The 15,139-nt window shown below is 44.3% G+C and overlaps 1 long non-coding RNA gene across 1 annotated transcript; it reads right to left on the reverse strand.

The window, feature by feature from the left end:
- Positions 1-4,807: 4,807 nt before the first annotated feature.
- Positions 4,808-10,371, reverse strand: LOC135178484 (uncharacterized). The gene is made up of 2 exons (XR_010303566.1): positions 10,335-10,371; positions 4,808-6,128 (listed from the first exon to the last, which is right to left on the reverse strand). It is a non-coding gene; the product is annotated as an uncharacterized LOC135178484 (long non-coding RNA).
- Between the last annotated feature and the right edge of the window lie 4,768 nt (positions 10,372-15,139).

Consider the following 15,139-nt stretch of genomic DNA (forward strand, 5'->3'; position numbering starts at 1 on the left):
CCGAGCCACCACCTCTAAACCCTGTTCTTCAGCACAACGTCCACACATCTTTTGAACATCTCCCTAGGCAGCCTGTTCCAATGCCTGAGAACCCTTTTTCCTGGTATCAAACCTGAACCTCCTTTGGTACAACCTGAGACCATTTGCTCATGTGATGTCACTTCTTGCATGTGAGAAGAAACTAACCTGCAGCTCTCTCCAACCTCCTTTGAGATAGTTGTAGAAGTCTGCCAGGTTTCCCCTCAGCTTCCTCTCCTGAAGATTAAACAATGCCAGTTCCCTCAGCCATTCTTCATGAGACTTGAGCTAAGGAGTTAAGGAGCCAGAGACAGCTACAAATCACAGTAGAGGCTAAAAGGGACCAACCCCAAATATTTTCTGCAACTCAGTATTTTTCTGGAAAGAAATAAATTAAAAAGACATTATAACAGAGACCTTTTCTAGACAGTCACTCAGAGGGAAATACTTGTTTCCTGCTGGCTGTATATGGGACATCACAGAAACACAGAATGATAGGGGTTGGAAGGGACTTCTGAAGACCATCAAATCCAATCTCCCCCTGCCATAGCAGGATCATTTAGGGCAGGTTGCACAGGAATACATATGAGTAGGTTTGGAATCTCTTCAGAGGAGAAGACTTACCATCCCTCTGGACAGCCTGCTCCAGTGCTCCAGCACTCTCAAAGAAGCTCCTTGACATGTTTAGATGTAATTACTGATTTCAAGCCTGTGCTTGTTATCCCTTCTCTTGTCACTAGGCACCACTGCAAAGAGACTGGTCCCGTCCTCCTGACAAGCATCCTTGAAGTATTGATGAGAACCACCCCCCCAGACTACTCTTCTCCAGACTAAAAAGCACCAATTCTCTCAGTCTTTCCCCATCAGAGAGACGTTCCAGTCACCTCAGGATTTTTGTAGCCATTTGCTGTACCCTCTGCAAGTCCCTGTCCCTCTTGAACTAGGGAGCCCAGAACTGGATCCAGGATTCCATATGTGACCTCATCAGGGTAGAGGGGGGAGGAGAAACTCCTTTGACCTGCTAGCCAAAAGGGCACATTGCTGGTTTGTTGTCACCCTGTCGTTGACCAGGGCTCTCACATCCTCTTGTCCAGTAGTGACCTTCAGATGCAAACAAGGAAAGCCAGGTTCTCAGAATGACATTCAGATGCAAACAAGGAAAGCCAGGTTCTCAGAATCCTGCAGTCAGACTATCTGGATTCTGTAAAAAAGATACTAATGGTGGACCATTAATAACTGTAAGTATTATAAACCCATTTCCCTGAGGATGAAAATTAGGACATGGACCTTCACCCCTATCAATGCAGGGCTGTTTCTTAATAGCTTCTCATAACAATGTTTCTGTAATCAGGAACCATAATGGTTGTCACTTTGACAGAAACCATTGCCACTTAGGTTTAAGGCATAAAAATGTATAGCAGATCTTTCAGACATGCCAGATTCCTGACACTGAAAGGAGAACCTCCTCCCCACCACAGTATTAGCAGTAAAAGCCATTAAAGCCTTACAATTAAATCAGACTCTTTCAGTAAGGGCAACAGTTCACCTGCCTGTTAGAAGTTAATCATGCTATTCTTGAGAACTTTTTTGACCTAGAATCCATCACTAGAATGATTTGAACTCTTTAGATGGTAGATAGTGAGTTGGAAAAGAACTCTAAGATCATTCAGTCCAACCTTCACCCCACCACCATCATAACCATTAAGCTATGCAACCAAGTTTCATGTCTACATGTTTCTTGAATGCCTCCAGGGACAGTGGCACCATCACTTCCCTGGGCAGCCTGTTCCACTTTTGAGGAAAAGAAATTTTTGCTAAGGTCCCATGGTGTAACATGAGGTTGTTTCCTCTTGTTCTATCACTGGATAGAAGGTAGACGACACCAACCCGCAGCTCGCTCCAACCACCTTTTAGGGAGTTGTAGAGAGCAGCAAGGAGACTCTACAACCTCTCTGGGCAGCCTGTTCCAGGACTCCATAATCCTCACAGCAAAGAAGTTTATCCTCATGTTGAGGTGAAACCTCCTGTGTTGAGTTTTGTGTCCAGTCTCTTTAAAATCCCAGCCGGATAGAAATAAGCTCAATAAAACTCCTCTAACTAATAGTTGGTTGAGATGTTTCTTTAGACCTATCTGAATGAATTTAATTTAATTTTCAAGGGCTTTTAACTTCTGTCCCAGATGAGAATTTAAAAACCAGCTGCTGTTGTGGAACAGCCTTGGAAAGAGACGAGACATGGTTTATCAGGAAAGCAGGCCAAGTGGGGTATTTAAGCACCCAGCCTTCTAGCCCTACTGGAACTAATATGCTCTAATGCTTCTTAGCTGCTATTTGAAATTTAACAGATTGGTAACACTTCTGCTACAGAAAGCCATACCCCAGAGATTTCAGCCCTAGCACCAGCTCCCCATTCTCTATCTGTCAGGTTAACGACTCCCTTGCTGCTCTCACCTTTGCTGCTCCTGTTTATCTCTTCCCATGAAGAACTGGTGAGAAGTGGTGCTGTTTGCTACCAAAATTAGCCATCTTTTTGTGTCCAAGCTGCAGCAGCTCTGGAGAAGGACCTTGGAGTTCTGGTGGACAAGAAGTTATCAATGAGACAGTTCTCCACACAAAGAGCAATGCCCATTAGAATGGCCTGCCTGCAGAGGTGGTGGAGTCATCGTTCCTGGAGGTGTTTAAAAGGAGACTGGATGAGGCACTTAGTGCCATGGTTTAGTTAATTAGAAGGTGTTAGGTTGGGTTTAGTGATCTCAAAGGTCTTTTCCAACCTGGTTAATTGTGTGATTCTGTCTGAACAAGATTTATTTCACAGATTCACAAATTCCATGGGGTTGGAAGTGACCCTCAGAGGTCATCTTGTCCAACCCTCTTGTAAAACTTATGCTAATAGCCACAGAGTTTTTGTGGATTTTCATTTTTCGCTCTTCTAATCTGGAAGTCATCAGCATGAGAAATGGTGAGATTAGCCAAGTGTGCATGACTGAACAACTGACAAAACATTTCAGTAATTAGATGCTTGGTTATAGGTATGGAATTTTTCACTTGAACTTTATTGGCTGTTACTATGGGCATTAAATGTGTGTTCAGAGAGAAAATAAATGCTGGGAGTTTATGTGTAGCCATAATGTAAAGTAACCATTACAAAACCCCATAGCTGCAAACAAAGAATTATAGAAGATCATTAAAAACAAAGAAACAAACCCAGGTTTGTGTAATGGTGTTGTAGCTCCCACATTGATCCAGCTAGTGGTACCTCACTGTCCTGTTCTCCTTATCCCTACAACTCCCTGGAAGGAGGCTGGAATGTGGTAGGTATTGGTCTCTTCTCCCTAGTATCAGGTAACAGAACAAGACAAAATGACCTGAAATTGCCCCACAGGAGGTTTAAGATGGATAGCAGGAACAACTTCTTTCCTGTAAGAGTGGTCAGGCATTGAAAAAGGCTGCCCAGGGAGGTAGTGGAGTCACCATCCCTTGAAGAGTTCGAGGAACGTGTGGTCATGGAACGTTGGGACATGGTTTAATCACCATGGTGTTGTTCGGTCAATGGTTGGACTGAATGATCTTGGAGTTCTTCTCCAACCCAACATAACAGACATATTGGAAATTGTCCCTTTCATCATTCCCTCTCCTCCCCCTTGCCAAGTTAAGAAAATCTTATTGCTAAAATTTTCATGGCTAGGCCTTTATAAAACTTTACTCACTCTTATTACTGTGCTTTGTCTTCTGTCTACTTGTCCCTCCAGTTAACACACTGGAGGAAAGAGATACCATCCAGAAGATCAAGTTCCTGCATCTGGGTAGAGGCAACTCCAAAGAAAAATACAGCTGGCAAGGAGTGCCTCAAGAGCAGTCTCGAGGAGCAGGATTTAGGGGGGTCAATTGCTGAAAAACTCACCATGAGCCAGCAAATGGAATGGGCTGCCCAGGGAGGTGGTGGATTCTCCATCCCTGAAGGTGTTCAAGAAAAGACTGGATGAGGCACTTAGTGCCATGGTCTAGTTGATTTGACAGGGCTGGGTGCTAGGTTGGCCAGGATGATCTTGGAGGTCTCTTCCAACCTGGTTGATTCTATGAATAGTTGCTGGCAGCTCAGAAGGCAACTGAGTCCTGGGCTGCATCAAAATCATGACCAGCAAAGTGAGGGAGGGAATTTTGCCTCTCTGTTCTGCTCTGATGGAAGCACTACACTGAGTTGTGGTGCCCCCCAGCACAAGGAGGAAATCAAACTGCTGGAGAAGGTCCAGAGGAGGCCATGAAGATGATCAAAAGACTGGAGCACCTCCCCTGTGAGGACAGGCCAAGAGAGTTGGCACTGTTGAGTTTGGAATAAAGAAGACTCTCAGAGACCTTATAATGCCCTTTCACTACATGAAGTGGGCTACAGGAGAGCTGGGAAGGGACTTTTTACAAGGGCTTGTAGTGATAGGACAAGGGGCAATGGCTTATGAGCTGGGACAGGAGAGATTTAGGTTGGCATTTCGGAAGAAGTTCTTCACAGAGAGGGTGGTGAGACACTGGAACAGGTTGCCCAGGTAGGTTGTGGATGCTCCCACCTTGAAGGAGCTCAAGGGCAGGCTGGATGAGGCCTTGTGAAACCTGTTCTAATGGCAGCTGTCCTTACTCATGAGAAGGGTGTTAGAACTAGATGATCTTGAAGGGCCCTTCCCACCCAACCCATTCTGTGATTCTATGATTCTTTGAACGTCAGTGGCTCAGAATGTATCCTTTCCATAGCAGTAAAAAGAATGCATTTCCCACATGCTAGAAGAATTAGTGCTACCACATAACATGCTGAAAAGATTTATTTCCAATTTGTGATTCCAGAACTCATCATCATGCTACAGCTTATAAATTTGCGCTGAGAAAAGAGAGCCACCAGTAATGGAATCCATTCAGAAGAGGATAGGTAGAAAATTAACCTCATTCTGCTCTTAAGTCAGCCATAATCAATAGCCTTCACAAATACCATCAGGAGTGCTTAATTTCAATCCACATCTCTTAAAAATTAACATCAGGAATAAATTACTTTATTATTATTATTGCAAGATACCCTCTTCTTGGAATTACTGTTAAGGTTATATATAATTAAAAAAATATGTCTTTAAAGTAGAAAATCAGTTTGATAAGGAATGCAGAAAGGCAGGAGGTAATGGTTCCAGATAAGTCTACATTTCAAAGAGATTTGACATGACAGAAAATTGCCTTCAGAGTTCAGAAGCTGTAAATGTTGGAAGAAGTCTTTCACATAATCATACATTGCTAGGGGTTGGAAGGGACCTCTGGAGATCATCAAGTCCAACCCCCTTGCCAAAGGAGGATCATCTAAGGCAGGTTACACAAGAATATGTCCAGGTGGTTTCTGAATCTCCAGAGGAGACTCCACAACCTCTCTGAGCAGCCTGTACTGGGGCTTCAGAACTCTAAACAGTAAAGAAGTTTCTTCTCGTGTAGAGGTAGAACTTCCACAGTTGTAGTTTGTGTCCATTGCCCCCTGTCCTTTTACAGGACTCCACTGAAAAGAGACTGGCCCATTCTTGCCACCCACCCCTTAGATATTTACGGACACTAATGAGGTTTCCTCTCAGGCATCTCTTCTCCACTGTAAGCAGCCCCAGGTTTCTCAGCCTTTCCTCATCAGACAGATGTTCCTGTCCCTTCGTTGTCCTCGTAGCCTCCATTGGACTTTCTCCAGTAGATCCCTGTCTCTCTTCCATGGGGGAGCCTGGAACTGGACACAATACTCCAGATGTGGTCTCACCAGGGCAGAGTAGAGGGGCAGGAGAACATCTCTTTACTTGCTGGACACATTTTTCTTAATGCATCCCAAGAGACCATTTGCCTTCTTGACTGCCAGGGCACATTGCTGTCACATGGATAACTTCTTGTCCACTAGGACTGCAAGGTCTGTCTCCACGGAGCTGCTTTCCATCAAGTCAGCCTGTAATCCATAGTGGTGCAAGGTGTTGTTTCTCCCCAGGTGCAGGATTCTACACTTGTCCTTATTGAACTTCATGAGGTTCCACTTCTCCCAGCTCTCCAGCCTGGCCTGTTTCATGCTGCCAATTCAGGTCCTTCTTGCTCATTGAAACACAATTAATGACAACCCTGTGGATCAGATGCAGACATTGTTACCTTTCACAAAGAGGCCCTAATAGGTTCTTCTTTTATGAAAGTAGCTGCCTTTCAAATGCACAGCCTGAAACCTCATTTTCCATCCCCAGGTTCTCAGGATCCAGTTTCTTTCACATAACTTCAGGGCTACATCAATTAAAGAGTAATTTAAATATAGATGCACACAATAGAGAGACAAAAGGAGAGCAGAATCAGCTGTGAGCAGAACGGAGTCTTTTCATCAATACATTATTCCTGACAGGATACAATTCACTTTACCCTGAAAACCCAAGTAATCATTGTGTGAGAGAATAATGTGTGAAGGGGATGAAAAGGTAGAAAATCAGACACTCCTCAAAGCAAGCAAGGGTAGGGGGCTGGAGCAGCACTTCCCTGTGATGGGTCTAGCAGGTAATGCAACCTAGGAATTAGGGCATCATTCATACGACGGAAAGCACTTTGCTAGGTTTCATTGCATGGTTTTTAGGTAGGTCTGCTCAGACCTCCTAGGCAACTTTGATTCCTGACTCAGGTTTGTTAGATGACAACCTTTCACTCCTGCCCTGGGCTCCCCATGACTTCTTTTTGTGCCATAATTACAAGGGGTTTCCATTTTCATATAGAATCATAAAATCATGTTGGTTGGAAAAGACCTTTAAAATCATCAAGTTCAACCATTCTCTAGCTGCCAGATCTAGAGTAAATCACAGCCCTCTGCACCCCATCTCTGCCACTTGGAAACACCTTCAGGAATGGGGATTCAACCACTGTCCTGGGCAGCTTGTTCCAGTAGATTAGAAACTTTTTGGACAAGTAGTTTCTTCTCGTGTCCAGCTTAAACCTCCCCTGGTGCAACCTGATGCCACTTCCTGTTCCCCAGACACTTCATCAGCTCTGTTGTCCTTTTCTAGATGCATTCTAGCACCTCAACGTCTTGTTTTGGAGTGAGAGCCCTTAAAGTGAATCCATCTGTAGAACTTTAGAGAGCAGCGAGGTTCCCTTTTGTCCTCCTCCTCTCCAGACTAAACAACCCCGGGGTCCTCAGCTACTCCCCACCAGATCTGTCCTCCAGACCCTTCACCAGTTTTGTTGCTCTTCTCTGCATTTGCTCCAGCACCTCCAGGTCTCCCAGGGTGAAATACTCTCTGACAGAAAGGTCTCTCTGTTTGTAGTGAACCTGCACATGGAGTTTAGCACCTTGGAGTCAGAAGGAAACAACTGTCACAGGCTGCTCAGGGAAGTCAAGAATGGTCTCTCCCTGTAGGTGTTCAAGGGCAGGTGGAATGGGGCCTTAAGTAAACCTGAAACTGCTCCCTGGAATTGTTCAAAGCCTAGCTGGACAGGACCCTGACCAGCCTGGTCTAGTGGAAGGTGTCTCTGCTCGTGGCAGAGGGCATTGGAACTAGATGATCTTGAAGGTCCCTTCCAAGCCAGAACATTCTCTGGTTCTCTGAAAGAAGCAGAGATGATGTCTCTGTGCACATACAGGGGAAGCCTGAGTAGATGCCACCTTTCCAAGGTGATGACAAGTGCTTAACTCTAATTACAGACATTTCTAATGCATTTTTTTATCTGCTGCAAAGCCCTGGTGCAAGGGGTTTATCTTTTTTTTTTACTTATTGTAAATCTGGGCCTGAACTTTTCTCCTTTTTCCAGCATGATAACTTCAAACTTATCCTCGGTGCCTCGCCAATATCAATTCTGACCCAACAGCATCCTGCTGAATTGCAGCAGGCCCTGCAAAGTAGCTTTGATGTTTTAAGGTACAGCTACCATAATCTTTTAAGCTATCTGATAAAATTTTAATCTCTCTGCCCTTCTCTTTTAGAAGCCTGCCCAGCAAAAGATGCTTTGACAGCATCTTATTTTATTTACTTTTACCCAAATCCCTATCTCTGCCATGTTTAATCGTTTATCTTCTTCCTCCAGTTTTCCTCCTCCCGTCACTTCAATCTCTTCCTTCCTTTCAGCTGACTGTGGCTGAAGTCCAGCTTTGCCTTATCCTAATTATTCTGCAGGCTATGCTCCCTTATCTAAACACACTTTTTGTCTCCTAAAATGTTCCTGCACTTTATCATCCAGGTTCTCGCAATGTCATCACTGCTTCTGCTTTTCCTGCCTTGATTATTTGATCACTGATGACAGAAAGGATGAGCCACAGTTTATTAGATTTACTCCACGTTGTTGCTAGGTGATACACCCCCCAGCCACTACTATAAATACTTAATAATCTTAAGATTAAATTTCCTTGTTACTTGTCATTTAAATAATGTAGGGCACCTGAATTTGATGATTTAAAGTGTGTTACAAAACTGTTTGGATTAGGGGCGAATTCTGATTTGCTGCTGGATTTTAGCCAAGGCATGGATTTGCTCTGCTGAAAGTTGGTCTCTTTTCCATAGTGTCAGGTGATAGAAGAAGAGGAAATGGCTTGAAATTGATCAGGAAAGGTATAAGTTGGATCTTGGGAAAAAAAATATTTGCTGGAAGAGTGTTCAGGCATTGGAACAGGCAGCAAAGGGAGGTGGAAGAAAACAGCTGTTTTGTTTCTTTTGTAACTTTAAATATATACAGATGTTACCCTTTTGACTTTACAATTGAGAAAGCTTTGGCTTGAATTAATGATGTTACATGTCCCCTTTGCTCTCACTACTCTTCATCCTTACCTTTTCTGTCTGTAGCTGAAGTAGTGCCAGTAGTTGCTTAGGCTTCTTCCTGAACGTTGCACTTGGCTAGCAGAAAGACTCCCACCTAGCTGCTCACTCCTCTCATTTGAGGCTCAGAATGGCACAAGGCAGCCCCTAACATTCCCAGACAGAGGTTAGCCTTCATGCTACCCAGTCTTAATATCCTATACCCATTATCATCTAAAGTTCTTAGCAAATTGATATACAGGAAGAATAATCAAGTGCTTCAGTAGGAGTAGGGAGGTCATTGTCCCCTTGTACATGGCTCTGCTGAGACCACGCCTTGAGTATTGTGCTCAGTTTTGGGCACCTCATTGCAAGATGAATGTGGAGGTGCTGGAGCAAGTGCAGAGGAGGGCAACAAAGCTGGGGAAAGGGCCTGGAGAATAAATCTTATGAGAAGCAACTGGGAGAGCTAGAGATGGTTAGTTTGAGGAAAAGGAGGTTGAGGGAAGGTCTCAGTGCTGTCTACAACTACCTGAAGAGGCATTGTGGAGAGGTTGTTGCTGGTCTCTACTTACAGGTAGTGCCAGAACTGGAACAGCCTCAAGCTGTGGCAGGGTAGGTTTAGACTGGACATTAGAAAACACTTTTTCCCCGACAGGAGTGGTCAGGCATTGGAATGGGCTGGCCAGGGAGGTGGCTGAGTCACCAACCCTGGATGTGTTTAAAAGTAATTTGGATGTGGTACTTGAGGATATGGTTTATGGTCAACCTTGTAGAGTGGGGATAACAGTTGGACTTGGTGATGCTGAGGGGCTTTTCCAATAGGCATGTCATAAACCTCTGAATCTTATGGGGTGCATAAGAGTGCTGAAAACCAGACTTAAAAGACTTGGGGTACGACCCATGCAATAGCTTTATACCTTTATCTGCTTGGGAACAAATCAATACGTTTTCTGACCAACCAACCCAGAGAGCATCTGAAGAATTGCAGCTTGCAGCCATAATGGTGTGAAATGAGATTGCTTAGCCTATGTGAAAATTAGTGCAGTTTGAAGCAGAAACACACGGTCTGAGATAACAATCTGTAAAAGCCTCTGGTTGTCAAGCAGCTTCAGGAAGTAAAATCCTGAACTGCATCACACTCATCTACTGCCCTGGCCTGGCTTCACATGGCCAGGGTTTCATGAGGTGCTGAATAAAGGTAGTTTTAACTTGGTTACAAAACAGGGCAGAGTTTTAGGCACTCTGACATAAAAGAGTGTCAGAGAGATTTGAGTTTTCTTTAATTTTCCTTGTTAGGGATTCTCAGACATTTCCTCTGTGCTGTTTCAATGCTTCTCAAAAAGTTCCACAGGTTCACTCCTGCCATTTCTGCAGTCCAGAAGTGAGCAGAAAGCAGCAGCCAAGCAGACAGGAGCTCAGCCTAAGGAAGGAAGCCCAGCCAGCACTCATAAGTGAGATTAGAGCAAGTATCAAGCCTACTGATGTGTAACCGGGGGGCCAACCAGGCCCCCCGGCCTTTTTGGTACCCTCCACCATTCACCCAGTGCACACCACAGGGACTCACCAGTGATGATGGGAGGAGGATCCCTCTGCCCAGTTGGGCAAGCTTAGGGCTTCTGCCTTCCCTGGAGCTGCTTAAAAAGGGGAGTGGGCAGGGAGGGGCAAAGTGGTCACAGCTGGGGTGGGAGGAGACTTCAACAGAACCCAGGTGCTGTGAGTTTGGGGGAGAAGGAGAAAATGCAGGGTGGGGATGGAAAGGGGCAGGTATGGTGGGACAGGGGCAGCTGGGGATGGTTAGTTTGAGGAAGTGGAGGTTAAAGGGCCTCATTGCTGTCTAAGACTACCTGAAAGGACATTGTGGAGAGGCTGCTGCTGGTCTCTTCTCGCAGGTAATTGGAGATAAAACAAGGGGGAATGGCTTTGATCTAAGGCTGGGTAGGTTCAGATGGGCCATTAGGAAACATTTTTTCCCCCACAAGAGTGTTCAGGCATTGGAATGGGCTGCCCAGGGAGATGGTTGAATTAGTATGGTATCAAAGTTGTGCAAGCAGGGTTTGATGGCTTCAGACTAGATTTGTGGTCAGTTCTAGAAGCAAAGATTTAGACTGAAAAACAACATAATTGAATCAGTCTTAGGCTTCAGCACTGAGATATGGAATAATTGTGACATAATGAGATGCTGAAGAGATTTTGATTTTTGTATTTTATTTTAAGAAGCTTGGGGATATGCAGAGCTGAAAGCAGAACATACCAATTAGCTTCTCCATTCCCCTCTGCTATTCTGCCTTCTCTTCTCCAGTCCCTTTCCAGTATAGACCTTGTTCAGAACCATACTTTAACTATTTTTGTCACAATAGGAAGGCTTGCATAAGAAACAAAATGTATCACATGTAGAACACTTATTTGTTGCATGCTGTACCTGAAGGTGGAATCAAAGAGACCAGATTTTGCTGGTTTGAAGCTGCATTTTGAATTTCAAAAGCTGTAATTACAGGAGGATATTTTATCAAGTCCAAACCTAGTATTTCATGGAATCATAGAATGGTATGGGTTGGAAAAAGATCTCTAAGATCATCAGGTTCAATCACTGACCCAACATCACCATTGAACCCTGTCCCATAGTGCCATGTCCACATGCTTCTTGAACGCCTCCAGGCATGGTGACTCCAGGACCTCCCTGGGCAACTTGTTCCAATGCCTGGTCACTCTTGCAGAAAAGTTTTTCCCAGTCTCCAACCTAAACCTCCCTTGAGGCATTTTTTGGGCTATTTCCTCTCATTTTATCACCTGATACTAGGCAGAAGAGACCAACTGCCACCTCACTCCAACCTCCTTTCAGGGAATTGTAAAGAGCAGTAAGGTCTCCTCTTATCCTTCTCTTCTGCAAACTAAACATCCTCAATTCTCTCAACTGCTCCTCACCATATCTGTTCTCCAGATCCTTCACCAGCTTTGATGCCCTTCTCTGGACTTACTTCAGCACCTCAATGTCCTCCTTGGAGTGAGGTCCTTCAAAACTGAACCCAATACTCAAGCTGTGGTCTCCCCAGTGCCCAGTACAGGGGACAGTCACTGCCCCAGTCCTGCTGGCCAGGCTGTTGCTGATGCAGGCCTGCATTCTGTTGGCTTTCCTGGCCACCTTAGCATTTCAAATAAATATCATTTGATGTTAATCAAAAATGCTGGGAAAAAACCCAAGACAGAATGCAGCACCACGATTTAAATATCATCGTATTCATGTTGTCTTTAGGACACTTTAAGTCAGACCTAGAAGGGTCTTTTAAATTCTATTTAAGCTGAGTTCACTTTGCAGGTGTCCAGCATAATGAAGACTTTAAGTGTCTCTGCTCTGAGGTTAATTTGTTCTGTAAAATTGCCCAGGCCCCTCTAGGGTATTCATTAGTTGAATAAAACAGAGACCTAATCCAGATAGATGCTGAAGGATTATCATTAGTACTGTAAGGATGGCTTTGATCAAATCCTAATTGGTATTGCCGCATTGGGACCTAACAAATGAAGCAGATGATGATAAATACTGGGCTTCAGACCTAACTAAATCCTGAGACTGGTGTGAAATAAAGTGATGGAACACATCCCAAAGCAGTGAGCTATCTCAGTGTGTGCCCTTGCAGTCAAGAATGCCAGTGGCGTATTGGGATCTCCATCTCTAGAGACAGTCAAATCCTGCCTGGAGGTGTTCCTGTGTGATCTTCCTTAGGCAAACCTGCCTTGGCAGGGGCTTGGTCCTTTCCAACACCTACCACTCTGATATTCTGTGATTCTGTGAAGAAGGCTGTAGCCATCAGGTTGAAGGTGGTTCTCCTCCCCTTTTCCTCTAGTGAGTTTAAATCTGAAGTACTGCCTTTAGTTCTGGGCTCCCCAGTGCAAGAGAGACAGGGGAGAGTCCAGTGGAGGCTACAAAGGTGCTGAGGGGACTGGACCATGGAATGGTTTGAGTTCAAAGGGATCTTTGAGATCATCTAGTTCCAACTCCCCTGCCATGAACAGGAAAGCTCCCTGCTAGACCAGCTTCCTGAAGGCCACATCCAACCTCTCCTTGGCCTTGAACACCTCCACGGAGGGGACATCCACAATCTTTCTGGGCAGACACTAGTTCCAGTGTATCTCCACCCTCACTCTAAATAATTTCTTCCTAGAATCCAATCTAAATCACTCATTTTCAAGTTCTAGTAAAAAAGTCCCCCTCCAGTTTTCTTGTAGATCTCTTTCAGGCACTGGAAGACCACTAGAAGGTCTACCTGGAGCCTTCTCTTCTCCAGGCTCAACAGCCCAAACTCTCTCAGCCTGTCCTCACAGGGGAAGTGCTTCAGCCACCTGATCATCTTCATGGCCTCCTCTGCACCTGCTCCAACAGTTCCATGTCCCTCTTGTGTTGGAGGCACCAGAAGTGGATGCAGGACTCCAGATGGGTTCTCACCGGAGCAGATCGGAGGGTTAGAATCACCTTCCTCATCCTGCTGGTCACACTTCTTCTGATGCAACCCCAGGTTCCCTAGTTTATTGCTTTCTCTATTTTTATGTTTTGTTTCCCCAGTTTCAGGCCATTAGCAGCTAATTTCCTCTCCAGTTTCTCTGTTTGCATCCCTGCACTTTCCCACAGAAGTGTTTTCTCTCCTCCATTCATTTCCTTCAATGCTCTATTTGCAAACAGTGCATAAAACAATTTTTGCTGAAATAACTGATTAAAAAGTGCAGGTTTTGTTTGGGCTCTAACTGCATCAGCATATGAATTGGCTCAGTTATTTTTTCACCAGCAGAAAATCTCATTACTGAATTCTCTAATATTTTTCCATAAATCAGAATGTCCAAGAGGTGCCTATAGAAAAGGAGAGACTGAGACTGAGACTCATTAAAGCTCTTGCTAAGAAATATGGGCAGAGTTTAATTATTTTCCTTCAGGTTCCCTGAATAATAAAAATCTGCCAAGATCATGTTCTTCTTAAAAAAACCCTCCAATTCTGAGAAATGAACCTGCCATCATTTTTAGTCCTACTTAGAAGTTTGGGGATATTTTAGCGTGGTCCTGGTTCAGCTATTTTTTTTGTGTGTGCGTTACAAAATGAAACTGATATTATTATTATTATTCCTTTCCTTTAATTACATGAACATGGAAAACCATCAAATAAGAGAGTAAACACAAAAGGATAAATTAACATCAGTGCTGTGTTATCATTCAGACAATCATTTGTGATTCTGATGAGCAATTTGCATAACAAGAATGAACTGAACGATAAATTGATGCCTTTGCTGATTATGGACTCGAGAGAACTCTTTATAGTCAACTCAAGAGAACTCTTTATAGGCAACTCCAGAGAACTCTTCACAGTCCTCTATAAAGTTAGACTTTTCAAATGTACATAAATGAAAATAATCAGAATATCTCAACTATTTGGATGAGGCCTCCAGGAGAGCTGGAGAGGGACTTTAGACAAAGGATGCAGTGGCAGGAGGAGGGGTAAAGACTTCAAAGTGGAAGGTGCTGGATCAAGATGAGATATGAGGAAGAAATTCTTCTCCATGAGGGTGGTGATGCACTGGAACAGGTTGCCTCCCAGTATTTCAATGTCTTTCTTGTTGTGAGGGGACCAAAGCTGAGGCCATGAGATGTGGCCTCAGCATTGCTGAGTCCAGGAATACAATCACTTTGTTATTTCTGCTGGCCACAATATTGCTGATCTAGGCCAGGCTGCTGGTGGCCTTCTTGGCCACATTGGCTCATGTTCAGCTGGCTGTCAACCAGCAGGTCCTTTTCTACTGGGTAATTTCCAGACACTCTGCCCCAGACCTGGAGCTTTCAAGGGCTATTGTGATCCAAGTGCAGGACCCAGCAGTTGGCCTTGTTAAACATCATCTCATGGGCCTTGGCTTTCAAGACAGGTTATTTGAGACCAGACTAAGAGTTGCTGCAGTCAATCTTCTAGGAATTCCTTTGATTATTGCTCTAAAAGAGACAAAGACCTACAGCTGAAGGATCCTATAGCAGGAAAAATACTCAAGTAATGAGTTGTAAGAAAATAAACAAAAGAAATTCTGATGTCTTTTGGTAAGCCCTATGGAAAAAGCTCTGAATCTCTACCCATAGATTTATAGAATGGTTTGGATTGGAAGGGACCTTAGAGACCATCTAGCTCCAGCCTCCCAGCCATGAGCAGGGACACCTTCCACTAGACTAGCTTGTTGAAGGTCCCATCCAATCTGGCCTTGAACATCTCCAGGGAGGGGGCATCTACAACTTCCCTGAGCAATCTGTTCTAGTGTCTCACCACCTTTACTGTGAAGAATTTCTTCCTAATATCCATCCCTATCTTTCCAATGCAGGCAGTGGAGTTGGCACAACAGATTCCGCCC

This window comes from Pogoniulus pusillus, chromosome 9, assembly GCF_015220805.1.
Source record: "Pogoniulus pusillus isolate bPogPus1 chromosome 9, bPogPus1.pri, whole genome shotgun sequence".
Classification (NCBI taxonomy): Eukaryota; Metazoa; Chordata; class Aves; order Piciformes; family Lybiidae; genus Pogoniulus; species Pogoniulus pusillus.